The sequence below is a fragment of the Odontomachus brunneus genome, unplaced genomic scaffold (assembly GCF_010583005.1).
Source record: "Odontomachus brunneus isolate Ranch 3 - 2012 unplaced genomic scaffold, Obru_v1 Obru_scaffold_095, whole genome shotgun sequence".
Lineage (NCBI taxonomy): Eukaryota > Metazoa > Arthropoda > Insecta > Hymenoptera > Formicidae > Odontomachus > Odontomachus brunneus.
In genome coordinates this window covers 27,155-47,650 of record NW_022639545.1, presented here as the reverse complement: position 1 = coordinate 47,650, position 20,496 = coordinate 27,155, and positions in this window count along the sequence as shown.

Sequence of the window (20,496 nt, the reverse complement as noted above, 5' to 3'; positions counted from 1 at the left end):
CCTAGCATAAGGAGCTTCTTTGTAAGGCTACGGGATCATCATGAAAAAAGCGATCACGTTATGTGACTGGTGCGCAGCATCAGGCGTATTATCTTGGCGCGAATATCAGTTGGAAATCATCCCTGCTCGAGAATGCTGTTGCGCGTTATCAAGCGCATTCGGTGTCTCTCTCGCCAATATCATACAGGAAGTCCGATATCGACGTCACGCGGAACGTTGATGTATTATGAATACATACAGAGATAACACCGGCGCTACTGCAACCTCCTGCAAAATCATGGACCACCGTGTACTCGATCGGCGTGGTCCGCCTACGGTGTATTACTGATACTACTACTACTAGCTCTTGGGTACTGGTACTACCACTACCAACGGCGACTGCCGCGACACCTTCACAAACGTAGAAACGTCCGCGCCGCGAATCCTCACACACTCGCGCCAGCATTACCAGCGGGCGCTCATCCCCGCCGATACAGTCGTCCAGCAACACCAACGCGAGTTCTCCTGCGTGTAGATCATCGGCACGAGAACGCGAGCGCAATTCTCACATGGAAACGCGTTCGTGTGCCTACGTCGGGATCCTGCCGCTGCGTTCTCGCGCAGTGGTTCTCCTCGCGCAGGTCAGAGGATCTCCGCGACGGCGGCGAGGCTCGCGCGGAGGTGGGATCGCGACGATATACACACATCTCCCGGCTTCTCTCTCGCTCTTCCTGCTCCTCTGTCTTTTTCTCGGCCTCTCTCCGTCTGTCCCTTCTACGCCAACAGCTTCTCGTCGTGTTTACGGGGTGTCCCGACAGAAGCGCCGCCACGGGGTTGCGTGGTCACGGCTGGAAGTTTCGACGTCGATCGAATCCCCAATTGGGTGGGAGCCGTGAGCGCCAAGGGTCGCTCGGCCGTGCTGGGTGGCACAGGTGGAGGTTAGGGGGGAAATACCGAACGAACCTTCCACGCCGGCACATACCGCTCTCCGCGCAACCCCTCTGCTCCCACTCACCGATAACGGCGCTACGTGGCTGCTACGCGCGCGCTTGTGAATGGAGACGAGGGTGGACCGTTTCCAGGAGAGGGTCATCTGCTGTCTTCCGGCGATCGGCCAAGGAAAAAGTCCTTAATGGCCACCCCGAGCGGTGACCCGATAAACTCCCCGGCGATGTAGTAGAAAAATCGGGTCTTCGTACTCTTTTCGGAGCAGTCGCGGGATCAGCTGAACGGTAAATCGCTTCTCCAACGCGAAAAGTCGGTTTCGTCCTCGATGGTAATCGCCGGGAGGACATGCTCGAGCGCGCACACAGTCACCACTGTGTGATCAATAAGACAAAGGACTCATTCGCGAGGGAACACGAAGAAAAACATACTGGTCGCATTAACGTGACAATGACATAACTAAACGCATTTGAGTTGGCAAAAGTGCACTTTCTAATTCTAAAACAAACGTATTTAACTCATAAGCGTATTTAACTCATAAGAATCAAGAATTCTGCTTTTTGTTTCAAGTAGAAAGAACAAAATTTCTGGTTGTCAAAAACCAAATTAGGTTCTTAAGAATCGAATTTGACTCGTGAGAATCAAAATTCTGTTTTCGGTTTTATTTGAAGAATTTCTCGTTTCGATTCTTAGAACTTCTGTTTTTCTCAACCAAAACAGAATAAAAAATTCTAGTTCTTTTGAGCCAAATTCGGTTCCTAAGAATCAGAAATTCTGTTTAACAGAAATAGAAAACAGAATTTTTGGTTCTTATAAACCAACTTTGGGTCTAAGAACCAAATTTGATTCACAAGAATCAGAAATTCTGTTTTGGTTTAAAAAACAGAAATCCTGTTTCTAAGAACCGAACTTGGTTTATAAGAACCAAAAATTTTGTCTTCTGTTTCAGTCGAAAGGAACAGAATTTCTGGTTCTTAGGAACCGAATTTGTTTCAGAATAATCAGAAATTTTGTCATTTGTTTTGCTTGAAGAAGTTTTGCTTCTAAAAATTGAATTTGGTTCATATGAACTAAAAATTCTGTTTTCTATTTCAGGTAGAAAGAACAAAATTTCTTAAGAACCGAATTTGACTCAAAAGAATCAGAAATTTCGTTCTTTATTTTGGTTGAAAAAAACAGAAGTTCTGATTCTAAGAACCGAATTTAGTTCATAAACACTAAAAATTCTATCTCCTCCTATTTCCAGTTTTGGAAAAAATAAAATTTCTGGTTTTTAAAAACCGCATTTAGTACAAAAGAACAAAAACTTTATTTTTTGTTTCAGTTGAAGGGGATAGAAAATTTCTGGTTTTTAAGAATCGATTTTAGCTCATAAAAATAAGAAATTCAACTTCTCTTTAACTGAAATTCTCCGTAACTGAAACAGAAAACAGAATTTCTAGTTCTTGAGAATTAATTTTGTTTCATAAGAAACAGAAATTCTGTTTTGGTTGAAAAAACAGAATTTATGCTTCTTACTTGGAAAGTTTTTCATGACAAGACAATCGATAATAGTGAAACTCCGCAATTTTTTTTAATTATATTTATAAAACAAATATATTGTGTATTGAATTAATTATGAAATTTACATCATATAATGATTGAAATGTTCTGTTATATCGATACGCCAAGTTCATTAGAAATTACACTGAAATTTTCACATTAGATTTTGCATGACATATTGTTTGTTTGTATGACAGATTGTTTAAATTTCGATAATATTTTTCGCACATTTCTTTTGTATTTGCATTTTTTGTTATTTCACGTGTGATAAAGTACCATAAACTACTCATAAAAAATGCAACTTTTATATATCGACTACTAAAGTAGCTGCGAAATTTACGCGCACTTGTCTATCCGTGTAAGTGCCAAATTGGATCCATATGAACCAAAAATCCTATTACCTTCAATCAAAACGCATTTAGTTTTGTTAATTGTCGTATTAATTCAAGCAATATTGCTTCTCTATGTACATATAATGATCCAAAGTACTAATCTTTCGTAGCTTCTCCCTTGAATCCCCAACACACGTTATAGAGCGATGAAGATTAAAACGTTCGACGATGAGATTAGGTTCACCGAAATCCACACGCGTTGAAGCCGCTATTTCGTGTGCACTCGCGGTGCGTAGAAAAAAGGAGCGAGAACAGTGAATGGAAGGGGGGGGGGGGCGAGGGTAATGCAAAAACCGTGCGAAAAAAAGAAAGAAACGGAGAAGCAAGGTAAATTGGTGAAGTTAATGAAAAAGGAACACGGAGAGAGCGCGGTGCACTCGTGACAGAGTGAATCAAGCCTCGGGATTGTATTTCCCTTTGTTTATTCATCCTCTCGCTCTTCTCCCTGGTTTTTTTTTCTGTCGACTGCAGAACGGAACAGAGAGTGTGTGCCAGTGGAACAGGTCGCTGCTCGGTCGGACGGATTTGGATCGGCTCTGTGCATAGAGCGTAGTGACAATAACAAAATTCCGTTCGCTGGTAACTCATATAGCAGTCAGCGAGATCACAAAGAGCTTATTGCCGGTTGCGGAGGCGGCGCGCGCGTATGTGTGCCAAGTCTTGCGCGCGTGTGTGCTACCTCGTGTGTAGGTGCTGGTGTGATGGTCGGGAAACACTGTGCGCGCTCGATCAATCTTCTCTGCGCCGTTTTCACACATACTTGAGCCATCGGCATTATTTCATTGCCGTAATGCAGCGCGCCGCGCGGGTTTGTTTTCTTTGGCACACGCGTCAAACGTATAAGTCATCGGCGAATTCGCACGCGGGGGCGATGGAGGTGGCAGAGGGGCGAGTACGCGCGCGAGCGCATCAGGATTCATCTTTCGGACATTAAACTGTGCCAATTCGCTGATGACTGCAGTTTCTCGCGCCCCGTCCTCGCCAACCTTTCGGATCATTTAACCCCGCAGCTGGATGAATATCAATGATCGCGACCTCTTTTGCTGACTCGAGCCTCTGCGCGCGCGTTTTTGGTGCACCCCAAAAAAAAATATCTCACTCTTAACGAAATCTTCTGAATTCTAAAGGATTTTACTCTTATATATGGTCGAACTCAAGAGGATTTATGTAAAACCAAAAGGAAAATATTCCAAGCGCAGTGTTCTTAAAGTCAAAGGAATTTCGTCTTACGTGAGCTACTCTTTGTTCGCGTAAGTGTAACGTGACCTTTGCCCGAGTCGAAATTTAAATTATACGGTAAACCCGGTAAATACTGTTGAATTTGTAAGTGAGAAAAATTAATGACAAGTGAGAAAATGGATGAAAAGCAATGAAGAAACTAATATTCAAGAAAAAAATACTAGCGAGCATTATCACGTACTTTATACGTTTGCGTTCTTTAATGGTTTCGATCCCTGATCAATCGCTATTTTCCCTCTAGAGACGCTCGGCTGTTATGTGACTTCGAAGACCGTGCAGCAGGTAGTCATCTGAATGGCTTTGACGCCATTCTCGTGACTTCTGCTTACATAATGTAACCTTAAAGTGTTCACGAAGCGTTTTCGAACATAATAACAACATTTTCAAGACTTGTAGCAGATTGTAAATTTCAATTCGGGTAGCTTCAGCCTATTATACGGTAAGATCACTAAATAACAAAATATCGTATAGATACAATATCGCATAAAATAATTATGACGCCATTTTGACTCCATGAATACGCGATATATAATAGCGTTTTCAATGAATGGATTTTAATCGCACGATCTAGAAGCGATTACGACCAGTATCAAGCGTTATAAATTCTGATTGACTAGTAGAGGCTTATGATATTATTAATCAACCCCGGATCGATAAAAGTCCGTGCAGTTGAAAACGCTAGAACTTGTGTATTTATATTTTGCAAATAAGGGAAGCGATACTTGAAACCAAAAGTTACTAATCAATTTTTTTTATTTCTAATTTCTTGTATCGTTTATAGGGTTTTTTATAGTAACTCTTCTGTTATTGTTAGGGGTCGCTTTTACTAAGTAATTATATAATTCTTTTTCTAAAGAATAGTAATTTCATGATATTACTAAATTTTTTACTACTTCTTACTAAACGATATTATGATGAAACGGATAAAGTTGGATAATTTTTTTAAAAAGTTTGTACGAAATCTGCTGTTCACAATTTGTTGGCAATTCAATTAATCTTATCCTTTCTAAATAATAATTTACATTTATATAATATTATATATACTCATGCTTCGAAATATAAAGTGATTTCCCCATATTTTCTTAATTTGAAGAAAATACTTATATTACTGTTATAAACATGATTAGATTATTAAAATTGCTAAATATGTACAATAGCTGCACCAATTAATCTTATCCTTTCTAAATAATAATTCACATGTATATAATATTATATATACTCATGCTTTGAAATACAAAATGATTTCCCCATATATTCTTAATTTGAAGAAAATACGTATATTACTGTTATAAACATGATTAGATTATTAAAATTGCACTAAATATGTACAATAGCTGCACCAATTAATCTTATCCTTTCTAAATAATAATTCACATGTATATAATATTATATATACTCATGCTTTGAAATACAAAATGATTTCCCCATATATTCTTAATTTGAAGAAAATACGTATATTACTGTTATAAACATGATTAGATTATTAAAATTGCACTAAATATGTACAATAGCTGCACCAATTAATCTTATCCTTTCTAAATAATAATTCACATGTATATAATATTATATATACTCATGCTTCGAAATATAAAATGATTTTCCCATGTATTCTTAATTTGAAGAAAATACTTATATTACTGTTATAAACATGATTAGATTATTAAAATTGCACTAAATATGTACAATAGCTGCACCAATTAATCTTATCCTTTCTAAATAATAATTCACATGTATATAATATTATATATACTCATGCTTCGAAATATAAAATGATTTTCCCATGTATTCTTAATTTGAAGAAAATACTTATATTACTGTTATAAACATGATTAGATTATTAAAATTGCACTAAATATGTACAATAGCTGCACCAATTAATCTTATCCTTTCTAAATAATAATTCACATTTATATAATATTATATATACTCATGCTTCGAAATATAAAATGATTTTCCCATATATTCTTAATTTGAAGAAAATACTTATATTATTGTTATAAACATAATCAGGTGCTAAACGTGTACAATAGCTGCACCAAGTGTGCATGAACTGACGTCGTATTAGATCCAAATGCTAAAGTATTGGGTCTTACGTATTACGTACGGTACTTTGTCATATCTAGTGACTTTAATAGTGACATAGGCATCAATACATGTTGCTTGTCACGTCTCTCATAGAGAGGACACTCTGTCTCAAGTAATCATATTTCTCTTGATTCAAGAGGGAATATATTAGAATAATATCTAGTAGATTTCGGATTAACAGCTCACTTTTCATTAGAAGAGTAATACTCTTTCGATAAGAGTTTTCGTTCAGAATATGGGATTACAGGAAATATCATCTTTTAACTAGAGTTCTTTTTTGGATATATTTCTTCCCCGCCATTCTTTTTTCCACGGATCCCCTGTAACGACTCTGTTTTCGATTCGTGCGCACGCCAACGAGGAAAATTGATCGTCGGCGATTAGACAAAAATGAAAATAGATAGAAGACACAGCAGATGCGGCGATTTATCATAAGCGTTTGTTTAGAGTACACCGCGTGTTATTAGACACGATGATTAACGAGTCGCCGAAAAATCGCCGAATCACCGGTGTAAGCATTGACAAATGGAGAAATATCGGCGCAGCCGCGCGAAGGGGAAACACACAGATACACTAGAATCGTTATTTTGAGAGGATTTAAATGTACTTGACCGAGAAAAGAGGAGAGAGAAGGTGCGACGCCCCTCGCGTGATTAAACCCGAATGAAATCCCGAAGGGAAATCATTTTCCACGTGGCCGCCGTTTATTCGACGTATCTCAATTCGCATCGTGTACGCGCGTTGTTCCGTAAAAAAAAAGTAGAGAAAGAGAGAGAAAGAGAGAGAGAGAGAGAGAGAGAGAGAGAGAAAGAGAGAAAAAACAAAAAATCAACCAAAGGCGGATATTGTTGCGCTGCGCGCCACGCAATTACCTCGACGTTCGTGTTTATTTCGAGCAAATCACGTCGTCTATCGTTATTAACGAATATCGTTAATATCCTTGCGAGCGCTCAGGCTCGCGAGTGACTAATTGCCCGGGCGAATGTGCATGCATCGATCATTAAACTGTCACAAAGTTGATTATGTGGAGTGTCCTAGACCTTCGACCGCGCGCAGCATTTAGCCGATGCCAGCGATTCCGTGTCCCGGTTACATGCCCGGAGCCCGGACTATCTAACCCTCCGCTCAGATGAGCACCAATGATCCTCGTGCTCCCCAAGCCGTCGCTTCAAGTGCATGTTCCTTTTCTGCTCTCTTTCGCGGTCTTTGAATCCCAACTACTTTCCGTCCCGACACTTCCTTGTGCGCTCTTTCTCTCTCTCTATTTCTCTCCCTCCTTCTCTTTCTCTCTCTCACCCTCTCGTTCTTTATATGTCTTTCTCTCTCTCTGAGATACGACTTGTTAGTCGCGAAAGTTCTTTTGCGCTTGAATAATTTAGCGAGCCTCGCATCACGTGCGCGCTGTGCCCGCTTTTTATTCCGTGATCGTCGGCCCCCGCGGGAGCGTTTCATCCGCGCGATAAGAACGCGCTCGGCGCGGAGTCGGCAGATATATTAATACGTTCAATTACGAGTAGAAACGATATAGCCCCCCTCGGAGGTACGATGGAAATGACAGTGACCAAAGGCAGGGAGGAGAGACATTTTTGGGACTTTTGAGAAAGAATAGAATAGAATAGGGATAGAATGCTGGTTTATTATTCTTTAGAAAATTCCGGTTAAAGTCACCAGAATTACATCCAAGTTAACCAGGAACAGGTTATCGTATAATATATTTTAACAAGATGTTTGGTCGACTTGAACAGAATTCTAGCAACTTCAACCAGAATTTCTGGCTTATTCATATTTTACCAGAAATTCAATCGATCCAATTGAACATATTTTCCGTACAGATACAAATAATATTAATACAGAGATATGTAGAATAAACTGCGTATTGCTGCAGGAAGGACGAAATCAGCATCAGTAAAATACAGAATAAAAGAGAGTAAAATGTTTCCCTTGTCTAATTGTCCAGTTGATGGACAGAAGGAGAAGAAGCGATCAATGCGTTCTTTCTTTCTTCCTCCTACATCGCCCTCTCCTAGAGTACCGTGTGACGCAGAAAGCATTTGATTTATATATACTTATGTATATTTATATATACTTAACATATACTTCAATCTTGTATCCCGTAAGAGAATGCGCAGTTTAATGTTCTACAGGGTGTCCCACTGTAAGATATTTTAATAGCGTATTCTGAAGATAAAGTAGAGTAAAAAATCCTAATACAAAAATGTCAAGGCTACAATAGTTTTTGAATTATGACCGATCAAAGATTACCAGTAATATCGTGTAGAATTTGTGCGCTCAAGCTCGTAGTCATACAGCACACACATTGTTTTATCATTTGTTATCGACTTCATAGTTAATATTGATTTTTATTATACAGTTGATTCCTAAAAACATTAATAATTGTTATTGTTAGAATTATTAAATTTAAACTTCACACTTGATAAATAAGGATTTTGATAAATAAGGAGGAAATAAGATGAAGAAATTTGTCCAAGATTAACTTGTTTTCTTAAATAATTTAAATTTTTATTATTTTAGTTCGGATCTTATAATTTCAGTATATCAAGATTTTAATAAAAACTTAAATTAGATTTTCATAAAATGTGAAAAACAAAAATAATAATACATTATTTTCCATGATTACTTTTCATATCAAAAACACAAAAATCCTTATTTTTCAAGCGTGAAACTATTAAATTTAATAATTCTAACAATAATAATTATTAATGTTTTTAGAAATCAGCTGTATAGTAAAAATTAATATTAACTGTGAAGTCGATAACAAATAATAAAATGTGTGTGTTGTATAACTACGGGCTAGAGCGCGCGAATTCTACGCGATATTACTGGTAATCTTGGATCGGTTATAATTCAAAAACTATTGTAGCCTCGATATTTTTGTATTAGGATTTTTTACTCTATTATATCTTCAAAATACACTTAAAATATCTTACGGTGATTGTGAGACACCCTGTATAAGTCTATACGGTACAGACAATCGTAGAAAAACGAAGAGATATAAACAAAGGAGAAAAGAACGTCGAGCAAGAGCAATTTGCGCCAGTAATCTAATAGCGCGTACACAACGAGTGCGTGAGATCGCGTGTCGATGTATTAATATACTTCGATGGTACCTTCGGGAGTCCGAAGGTGCCCAATCTCCGATGGAGAGAATCATGGCGAAATCAAGGGGAATCCTTTGGCAACGAAATAACTGCTCACGGACGCGGAAAACTCGTTAGAGCGAGGAATACCGTCGTCTCGTTCCGTGGGCTTACCGGAAGTGGGTTTTAACGGAAGCTGAAAACTTACGGACTCGCGCAGTAACGCAGCAGCCCTTGTAATCCTCGGGAGATCGCCGTAACGAAGCACGGAACTCGAGACAGATATTTGATAGATCAAATTAGTATGTCTCGTCCTTCTCATGGAGGTGTTCCATTTAGATCTTTATATTTTTACGGATATGTATCTTTCACTGACAATATCGATTTAATTGTACAAATCAAAATCATTAAAAGCAAACGGGCTAGAGAGATGAGCTAGCGATGCTGAAGTAGAAAATGAACGAGCTACCACCATGATGCGACCAGATGCGTTACCGGTATAGCCTATGCAAAAATCACCGAAAATTAAAAATGCATTAATATTTTTTTTCGTATGAAAACGTATGATATATATTACAATACAATTAAATAAATACAATTAATTAAATAACAACACATTTATATATAATAACATGTATATAATAATTAAATAATAACATACTTCTACTTCAACATCATCTACTTATAGTGTACTTTTTTTATATTATTTCTGATTTCTAAACCTTTTTATCTCTCTCAATCACAATGTAATTTTGCATACATCCCTTTGAATAGTGGTTTATTTTGCTTAGGGCCAAATCCTTTCAGAGCAATGTACAAGTATAAAATAATAATAGAGGCAATCACGCAAAAAAAAACCAGAAAAATAAGTTAAATAAACATATATATGAAACAAGAAATAAAAATAATAGAGATACAGAAACTCGCAAAAGAGAAGAAGATTCTAAATGACAATGGAGGAATGTGTGTGAGCTATAAATGATATTGAAGAGCAACGAATAATAGTCTCAGCACAATAAAAATTTTGCTTATCCAAATAATCGTTAAACATGGAATCCTATTTTTAAACGGCACAAGTAACGAATTCCAATTTTTAACGTGTATTGTAAAGAAAGATTTATGATAAGTCGATATTCTATGATTTGACGTATATAAATTATGATAGCATTGAATAGAGGATCTACAGCAGACCTCAATGCGAAAATGAAAATGTTCTGCATGAATGCAGTTTAGTACACCAATAGACCAGTACTATGTACAGTAGATTGCAAAATGGTTTAGACACAATGAAGTTTAGAGGGTTTCATCAAACTGTCAAAATTGAGAGTCATTACCGACTAACTTACATGGTAATAATATAATTAATATCATAATTAAATTATAAAAGTACTGAATAATATATGTATTATATATATATAATGAATGATAATTAGCAATAATAATATAATAGCATTTGATAATCTAATTTTCGAGCAGGTCTTTCGCAGCAATTTCACAGTAATTATCCTCGATTTTAACAATTTGATGAGTTCCCACCTTTGTTGTGTTTAAACTGTTTTGTAACTTACTGTACATACAAGAGAGAAAATATGCTCTTCTGTAGCCAACCTTTAGCTAACTTAAGAATTTATAATATAATGTTTACAAGCGCACATACATATGTATTAATACATATTAATATTAAATATGTACATAATATTACATATTAACAGTCCCAGCCAAAAGTGGCAATACATCAAAGCGCGAGAAACGATTATTTCTTTATAAGTTTTTAGACATCATATAAGTTTGATTGATATTCTCTTACCGTCAAGGGGGCAAACTGGGCATGTCATAAATCATATTTATAAGCATTTAGCGCAGATTTGTAAAGCTTCCCCGTGTTGCTTTAACCATTATTTAACGTAACTTTTTAGCGATGTTGTCGCGAAACAACTACTTTGAAGAATCGAAAAGTGCAAACCGACTCCTGCACTCGGCCAGGGAAAGTTTTCATTGCACCGCGGAGACTGCGCGATATTCTATCCCAGCAAAAAAGCCGTCTACTAATAAACTTCGCGGTAAAGCGCCGACGGGCGATGCAAAACGAAGAACGGCCGCGTGTTCCGTACACGTGCGTGGTCGCGTGTAGTTGTGCCCGCGATAGATGCTTTTCGCATCTCAGGATAAACGACACCAACACGCGTTCGCGACTCTGCGAAGTTTGTTATAGGATGCTAAAGTGCGGGAGGAGGGAGCAGGGAGAAGAGAGGAAAGCTAGATCCCGTCAGGAAGCGATTTCGTAATTATCTCGGAGTGACGACGCGACTAACGAAAATTTTAAATCGTTCGCTCTCCCATTATATTTGTGGAAGAAAACGATGTCTATATATAGGGAAGATCGGGGCTATATGGACCAAGGGATACGTTACTCTTTTTTAGGATTTATCTTGAGAGAAATAGTGCGTACAAAATCGCGAAATGGTCTTTTTAGAACATAAATAAATACTTACTATACTAGAACATAAATTAAATAAATATTTTTTTCCCTGAGTTTTATTAAAATCAGAACAATATTACAGTTAAGAAATAGAAAAAACTGATTTGGTAATAGCAAAATAAATTTCCGAGCTTCTCGAAATTTTTTTATTAATATTTTCTATCGTGATTAAATAAAATTAAACTGTGTTACTAACTAGAATGAAATTTCTTAATATATTTATGGTATACTTCTTAGCAAGTATATGATATACCGTTTTTGGTAATAAATGCAATTTTCATTCATAAAATGATTGAAATAGAGTATATTGGCGAACGAGGTAAAGTTGGCCCATAATTAAGGATAGGCAGAAGGGCTATGGGGACTTCACGTAGAGACTCTGAAACTACTAATCAGGATACATATTTTATACGTGGCCTTCTTACCCCGCGCTATTGGGAAATTGAACCCGGTGTCAAGGCAAGATAGCTATGTTGCTGCATGCTCGTAGTTTGGTTATTACGAAACAAAATATACGATTAACAGGATCGTGGCGGACATTAATACATAGAAGAAGATTGCTTCTATCATGTTTATGCAGTCAGTTACAACAATTAGCTACTTAAGAAGTTGTAACTTTGAAATTCTAAAATATAAGGCATCTAGTCCCGGCCTCTTCTAAAGCTGCGCACATAAACGTACTCTTGCCTTTTCCAGAGTCCTTATATACAGAGTCTGGTTATTGACCGTTCATGCTCTTATTTGCTGCAATTTTTGTAATAAAATGGCGATGCCAATTAGAAGTAGAACAAAAAGGAGGCAAATTTAAACAGAGAAAGGATATTATGAATGACGGAATACTTATAATTATAGATGTTTAATTATCATAATAGTCAGTTTATTAGTATATTGGGAATACAAATTAGTTCGGTCCGTTTTTTTGTGGTCAAAAATGCATTTATTTCAGAACAAAATGAATGAACAGATTAATCAAAGTATTGTCCATCACTGGCTACTACTTTTTCCCACCTCTCAGGCAATTTTCGAATTCCATCTCGAAAAAATGTCTCGTCTTTTGAGGCGATCCAAGTTAGGAGCCAATTTTCGATTTCTGCGAAAGAAGTGAACCGATGACCTGCCAAATCATGCTGCATCCGTCGGAACAACCAGTAATCAGAAGGAGCAATGTCCGGCGAATACGGCGGGTGCGGTAAAATATCCCACTTGAGCGTTTTCAAATAATTTTTTACGACTTTTGCGACATGAGGCCGAGCGTTATCATGCAGAAGAATAACTTTGTCATGTCTTTGCTCGTATTCCGGCCATTTTTCTCGTAATGCACGGCTCAAACGAATCAATTGTAGCCTATACCGATGGCCCGTAATGGAATCGCCAAGTTATAGACTCCAATTCTTTGTCTTCGAATTTTTTTGGCTGTCCAGAGCGAGGCTTGTCTTCAACGCTGAAATCACCATTCTTGAAACGTCAAAACCATTCCCTACATGATTTATCAGTTGGAGCATTGTCACCATAAACTTCTACAAGCATTCGATGCGCTCCAGTTGCACTTTTCTTCCAATTAAAGCAGAAAACTAAAACCTCCCGCAAATGCTGTTTAGTTAACACAAAATTTGACATATTCAACACAGTAAAAAACAGGAGTTTTGTATGAAACTCAAAGCGATATAAACTGAATATTATTGACAGATGTCTAACCTCTCTGAAACCATCGAAATCAGCTGTCACTGTGAAACATTCATAACAGCCAGAGCCATCTTTTGAAAACGGACCGAACTAATTTGTACTCCCAATAATAATCATTTATAAAATTAATAATTTAAAAAGTAATCAGTTCTTTCTATTAATTTTTGATATCCATAACGCTTCCCTTGTAGGATCTGTTGGTAACGGTTACATAGAAAATCTTTTTTGATAATAATTTTTGCATCCAATAACAGCAGCTCGGCATTTTGACTCCTGCCTATATACATTTGTATTTTAATTATTTATAATCCTATAATTTAATTATTTATAATCATATAATTTATCAATAACCTCTTAAGGTTAGAACTCTGAGTTTCCTCCATTCGTTTGAGATATGTTCCACACAGCAGGAATATCCCAAATATATCATAAGGATATCTTGAAGATATCGCATACCCCAAATATATCTTTAGAATATCCTTGATATATCCTTTTGATACCTCCGCTGTATGTAATGTATACTTTACTATGCATTCATTTAATATGCAAGTAACGATATAATAGTTTTACTTACTTCAAAGATGAATTAATTATTTATTTACAATAGTGTGAAACAATCAAGAAAACATATATTATTAACGTACAGAATTATTTCACGATGTGACCGACGCCAATTTATTACGAAACCTGTATGAGTGGCCAGACTCTGTGTATAAGGACTCTAGCCTCTTCTCGCGCGCGCACAAACGTGTGGAAGTAAGTACACTCGGCACAATTGGCGCGGGTGGCCAACGTGTTTTCATCAGCGAATGCGCGGACCGGGAGAAACTCGTGGAGCTAACGGGCGTACAGGAGCACGGAGGAGAAGTACAACGACAGATGAGGCGATGAAACACCGTCAGCAGAGAAGGAAGCGCCGGACTCTCATTTTCGGAAATAGCCCTTTTTATTATTTATAACGCGCGTGTCCTTTTGTAGGAGACCTCAGAAGGGTAGCGCATACTTTCTCCGCACGTGATAGCGAGGGTGAGTTCCTTCGACGTATCGCACAATGTCCGCGAGAAAACAGCCACGAAAGAATGCGGTACAGGTGAGGGAATTGGAAAAAAAGGGGGAAGTAACCGCGAGTCTTGAAGCAAGGATGAGGAATGTTAGGCTCGCCGTGTCGTTCTGTTCCCCCTCGCCACCACTGCCGTCACTACCCCCGCGGCCTCCGCCGCCATCTACATCCCCCGCGACGGCCCATGTTGCCTCGACTGTCGAGTGGGTACTTCGCACGTAAAGTACTTGCCGAACTCTGCAAACTCCAAAAAGTTGGGCCGCTCAAATGACACTCCACCGGCGGGGTTTCGATTGGTAAGCGTCTAATGTTCGAGTGAGCGATACGGTCGAGTTCTCAAAGGTTAAAGAGTAATTAGGAAAAAACTTTAATAGACGCGAAGACAGCCGGGATGGAGACGAGATGGAGCGGCGGCACGAGGAGCGCGCATGAGCGGTGACAGTAATTAAAATTTAATTAAAAGATCCGTTTAAGTAGCTTCGCGGTATATACCTCACCCATTCTCCCCCACCCCGCCCTGTTCGAGTTGAATAACTCCTTTACGTTTGTTCCCTCTTTGCGGGAGAAGAGTTACGAGCGAAAGGAGCACATGTAGCGCTCGTCTTTTATCGCCGTCTTACACTGAGAGAATCTAAAAATTAGTAAACATTTATCTCTGGGGACTCTAACAGAATATTTACTTACACTAGTACAGAATATGTTTTAAATAAGGAAATATATGTTTTCTCAGGAACTTTTAAAAAAATCTTGATTTTTCATGTAAGCGCACAATTATTTATTCCATTTAAATAAAAGAATTCAGATTCAAGTAAACATGTTGTATATATCCCCGCCAAATATTTACTAATTTTTAGATTTTTTTCTCTCTCAGTGTGTTCTCCGCGTTGCGCGTTCGTGATATTTTAGCAGCCGACTCGTCGAATATATTCTGTCCTTTTTCGTTTTTCTTCGCCGACAAGAAAGTGAATACCGTTGATTTAATTTCTCGTCTCAGGGTGTATTATCGATTACGGTGTCTCGTAAGTTGCCGCGGGGAGTAAGAGGATCACGCGAAGCCACAGTAGAGAATTGATTCGCGGGAGTAATATATCCACGAAATTTAATTTATAATAGAATCTGTGCGCGCGCGATACCTCTCTTGCGCTCTAGCGGACTTACAGACGGCGGAATGGACGTGGCGGAATAATGACCTGATTATTTAGCGCGATAAAATCGATGCTCACGTGGCGAATTGTTTAAGTAAAGCGGTGCGATAGACATGTGTCGCTTTAAACTGCTCGAATGGGCGTACGCAACTTATAAATTTCCGCGATTTTAATTAATCCTAAATTAATAAATAAATTCCAACGGTCGAATTCCATATTGCATCGCTCGTGCAATTCGCTGCTTGCAATCAATATGGCCGATATAGTCGTTCGCTATCCATCCATCGAGTTTTCCAAACAAAATCAAGGAAACTGTACAAATATGCCAATACTGTACTTAATAAAGCGTATCGAATATATATAATATACATAATATACATAATATACATAATATACATAACATACACACACATTTTTGTGTTACACAGAAAAAAAAATAATACAATGACGTAATATATAAAAAAATAACAAATATATATATATATATATATATATATATATATATATATATATCTTGTAGTTAGAATTCTTTTCTCTGTGTGAATATAACGACATATAAAAAAGTAACTTATAAAAAGTATATAACAACATATAAAAAGTAATAATCGTAAAATGGAACATAATATAATAACGTAAAAAGGAAGACATGCAAGAAAATCTCTAAACATGCAACTTATGATTTTGTCAGCCATTTACCCAAATAAATGTAATCTTATCCTTAATAGAACCCTCTTATATATATCAAGAGGATTTTTGCGAAAAGAAAAATATCCCAAGCATAATTTTATTCCACTTCATTAGAAGATAACTACTACCTCACTAAAAGTTCTCGTTTAGAGTTTAGAATTATAGGAAACAGCACCTTGCACCTAGAATGCTCTTTTGGGAGGGATGTATATCTTCTATTTGATTTTAGAAGAATCCTCTTGAGACCATGAGAGAGAATTCCGTTAAGGACTAAGGAGATTATATATTCTTTTTTGCAAATTGTTTAACGAGAAATTTAATGAATTCTAACGCGTCCGACCAAGATAGTTCCATCTGCAACGATAGTTGCGAAATTCTTCGAATTGTGGTGGAGATTCTTTGCGAGATGCCAGGGCGTTGTTATCACTCAGTTATTATTCGGAGAGGCACGTTTGGAAAATATCCGCAGGTCGTCGTTTTTCAGAACAATGAGATCCTCGTTCCCCCGCGCCGTCGGTCCGTTAGGATGGTCGCAAAGTTTCAGTTATGGCAACGTCATTGTTAAGCCGCGCGCTTTGCGGCGCGCGCGCGGCGTACTTAACAAAACTCGTAGAAACTCCCGGCACAAACTTCGCGCGATTCTCAGCCGAAGAAAGCTGGCGGCTCCGAACGCGGGCGATTCAGTGGCCACCTTTGTTTAACGTTAATGCTGTCCTTCGCGGGTAATGAACCGTTTGCGAGGCAAGTGTGTCGACGAGCGCGGCGATGTCGAGCTTGAACCGAAATGAACGCGACGGTCGCACTCGAATGCGACTCCCACGACTTGTTTTCGCCGTCCTCTTCGCCGTCGTCGTCGTCGTCGTCGTCGGCGTCGTTGTCAACGAACTCGTTTACGCTTTAATATACAAATCACTTTCCGTTTATTAAAACTTGCCCTCGGCTGCGGCACACCGTAAGCACCGATACGCACCAAACTTCTTAATATCCGCGCATATAATTAATCGCGCTCGGATATAAGCAAAAGTTAATTGCGGCAGACGCCTGAGGCGTTTAATATAATTATCGGCTATTACTTCCCACGGTAATACGCACAGTCTTCCGCCTAATGTCTTAAAGGGAAAGGTGAACGTGCAAAATTTCCGAACAGTCTCGCGGCGCCCGTGATAATACCCCAAAGATACACTTCACTGAAATTTTGCGTGTGTATCTCGCAATTAAACTCCTGGAGGTGGTGGAAACTTTGCGACGAGTATATCTGCGACGCGCGCTCTCTATTTCTGGATTTTTCCTTCTGTGTAAAATCTTCGGAAAATAAATTCTTTCGAGTAAAATAAAATCAGAAAGAACTATTCGAAGCTAGACGTGAGTATCAGACCGAATAGCAATTTTTTCAGTCACAATAGCATGTTTTCCTATCTCACAATAAGAAAACGCACGATGGGTTGCAAAACGAATTAGATATAATGATGTTGGGGACAGACCAACTGTTAAAATTGAGTTATTGTCGATACACTTACATAATAATAATATAATTAAAAATACTAAAAAATAATAAAAATAATAATAGTCAATAATATATAATTACTGAGCAAGTTCATTAATAATGGCTCTCAGTTTTAATAGTTTGGTGAGCTCTCAACTTCATTGTCGAAACCGTTTTGAGACTAATTGTAGATTAAGGGGATGTCATATTTGAAAAAACTTGTCTCGAAAAAATACTACATTTTTCTGCAAAATTTGCGTCGTATATTGGTTGCGCAGAATTACAAATACTTTTGAAATTGAAAGTGCGTGTAATAATTAACTGGAGCATTGCTCAATTTGACGAGAACGATAAAAATTTTGAAATTGACGTCTCGAGCTGTCACTTGGCTTGTCATATTGATACAAAAGTTCTAATTATTTCGCGGAAGAAAGAAAAATTCACAAGACTGAAAATTCAAGTTTGCAAGTCTGAAAATTGTGATATTCTGCTTATACAATAATTACAAAGTTATATTTTATAATTAATAGTGTTGATATTCCGATTGGTTCTAATTTTTTAGACATGGCAAAAATCTAAAGCTTAAATCTTGTTGGGGGAAGGAGGAGAGGGGCAGGAACTGACGGAATTGAAAGATACTCCTTTTACTGATTCAATCAGAAACATTTTTACTGACTTTAAGGAAGCGTGCAAATGTATACGTGCTTGCGCGCGCCGGTATGTATGTGTGTGTGCTCGTCTGCATCTCTCTCTCTCTCTCTCTCTCTCTCTCTCTCTCTCTCTCTTTCTCTCTCTCATTCTCGCAGAAGCGTGTTCGAAACTACTCAAACTTCTCAACGGCCTCCTTAACACACTTCAACAACTTTCCCATAAGATCCGCCGGCGAATCGATCGGGACTCGTTCGCCGTCGCTTCGGGATGTAATCAACGTCGCGGTTCCATTCTTTGGAAATTTTTCACCTCCATCCGCACGACCATGATTAATCGCCATTTTATTCTATTCGGTATGCTGGCGGTGTCGGGGTTCTCTCTGAAGGAGGGGACCGCCTCAGCGTGGAAGAAAACCGACGAAAGTAACTAAAGAGGAAGGAAAATCCATCGTCTCCATGCACTCGCCGCGATGCAGGACGTCTCCTCCATCTTCGTTAATATATTCTTGCCCGTGAGGGCCACTCATATCTTCCCCGAGCACGGATATATTATCTGAACAAGTTATAAATTATTTTTAAGCGATCTCTCTCTCTTCCTCTCTCTCTCTCTCTCTCTCTCTCTCTCTCTCTCTCTCTCGTTCTCTTTCACATACACATCCCGCCGCTGGCCCGTCGACAAATTGTGTCGAGTTACGTCGGCAGAGAATTCTCTCCAGAAGCGCATTCTCGCGCGAGACGCGATAAAACACGGCAATCCTTTTTCTTCGTCTCCTTCCTCCTTTTGATTTTCCTTTTACTTTTACTTTAGCGCTGCTCTCTCCCTGTGCTCGCCGCGTCCTATCACGCGAATTCCCGTACGAAAGGAGACGAAAGGAGCGCAACCGCGCCGCGCACTCTTCACTAACGAACTCGAATCGCCGGTTCTCTTGGCTTGTTACGCGCCGGCGAGAGTTTCGTGGCGATTCCAAAGTAACGCGTCGAGTGCGGGAATGCGCCGAGAAGCGCATGCCGCGCTTAAAGCGCCAGCGCGTTATATCGTCGCGTTATTGTGCCTCTCATTACGCTCGCGATCGCAGCTTCGTCGCGCATAACGCCGCCGGGATCCCGCTTGTTGCGACAACAATACCGTTTTGTGACGCGCGGTTCAGAATTTGTGTTTATAATGTAAGCGGCGCCGCGCGAAACTGTAATTCGGAATAATGCAAATCGCGCCGAGCGAGACGAAATGCGCAACGTGGTGGAGAACGTCCAAGCTATTTATTGGCGCGTCAGAATATTGAAATTCCTGGCAATCTTGCAGTTATTTATTGTTCATGCTTTTTCCTCTCGCTCTTTTCTCTGTGTGTTTTTTGATATCTATGCCCGGCCCGCCCGAGATCGGATCTCGCGCTGGTTATCGCCCGGATCGCATTCGCGACGCAAAAAACAACCGACTTCTACGAGGGTGACCCAGAAAGTAAAGACGGTTTAGCTTCAAAAGATTAAGAAAACATTTTATTACTCAATTTTTTAATTTTTTTAAATACATAGTACATTATTCGATTTCTCCACGTAATCACCTCTTCTAATTAAACACTTATCATATCTATTCACAAGCTTTAAAGTCCGTTGTTGTAGTCATCCACCGCCAATCCATTTAATTGTTGATTGCAAGCTGCAATTCGTCATCTCCTCTGAAATGTTTTTTTACCTCTTTAAGCTTAGCTTAAGAATCGAATGACACTCCGTACTTTATAGTCGGCGGGATTTTGTACAGTAGGGTTTATTTTAACAAAGCATCACGTTCACAAAAATAAGTATTAAAACACGTGACTCTCGGAACACCAAGAAAACAGATTAGGAAGACAAAACACCTTAAATTGGGGAGAGGGAATGACCTGCGCAGCAACTGTGCGGTTTTTACTTGGATCACCGTCGTAATCACGACGAGAAATTGACCCTTGCGCGTTATCTACGCTCACCGATTGCCATTAAACGAATGCATTTTTAACGTAGCGCCGGTCGGCGTCTCTCTTGAAGCGCTGCACGC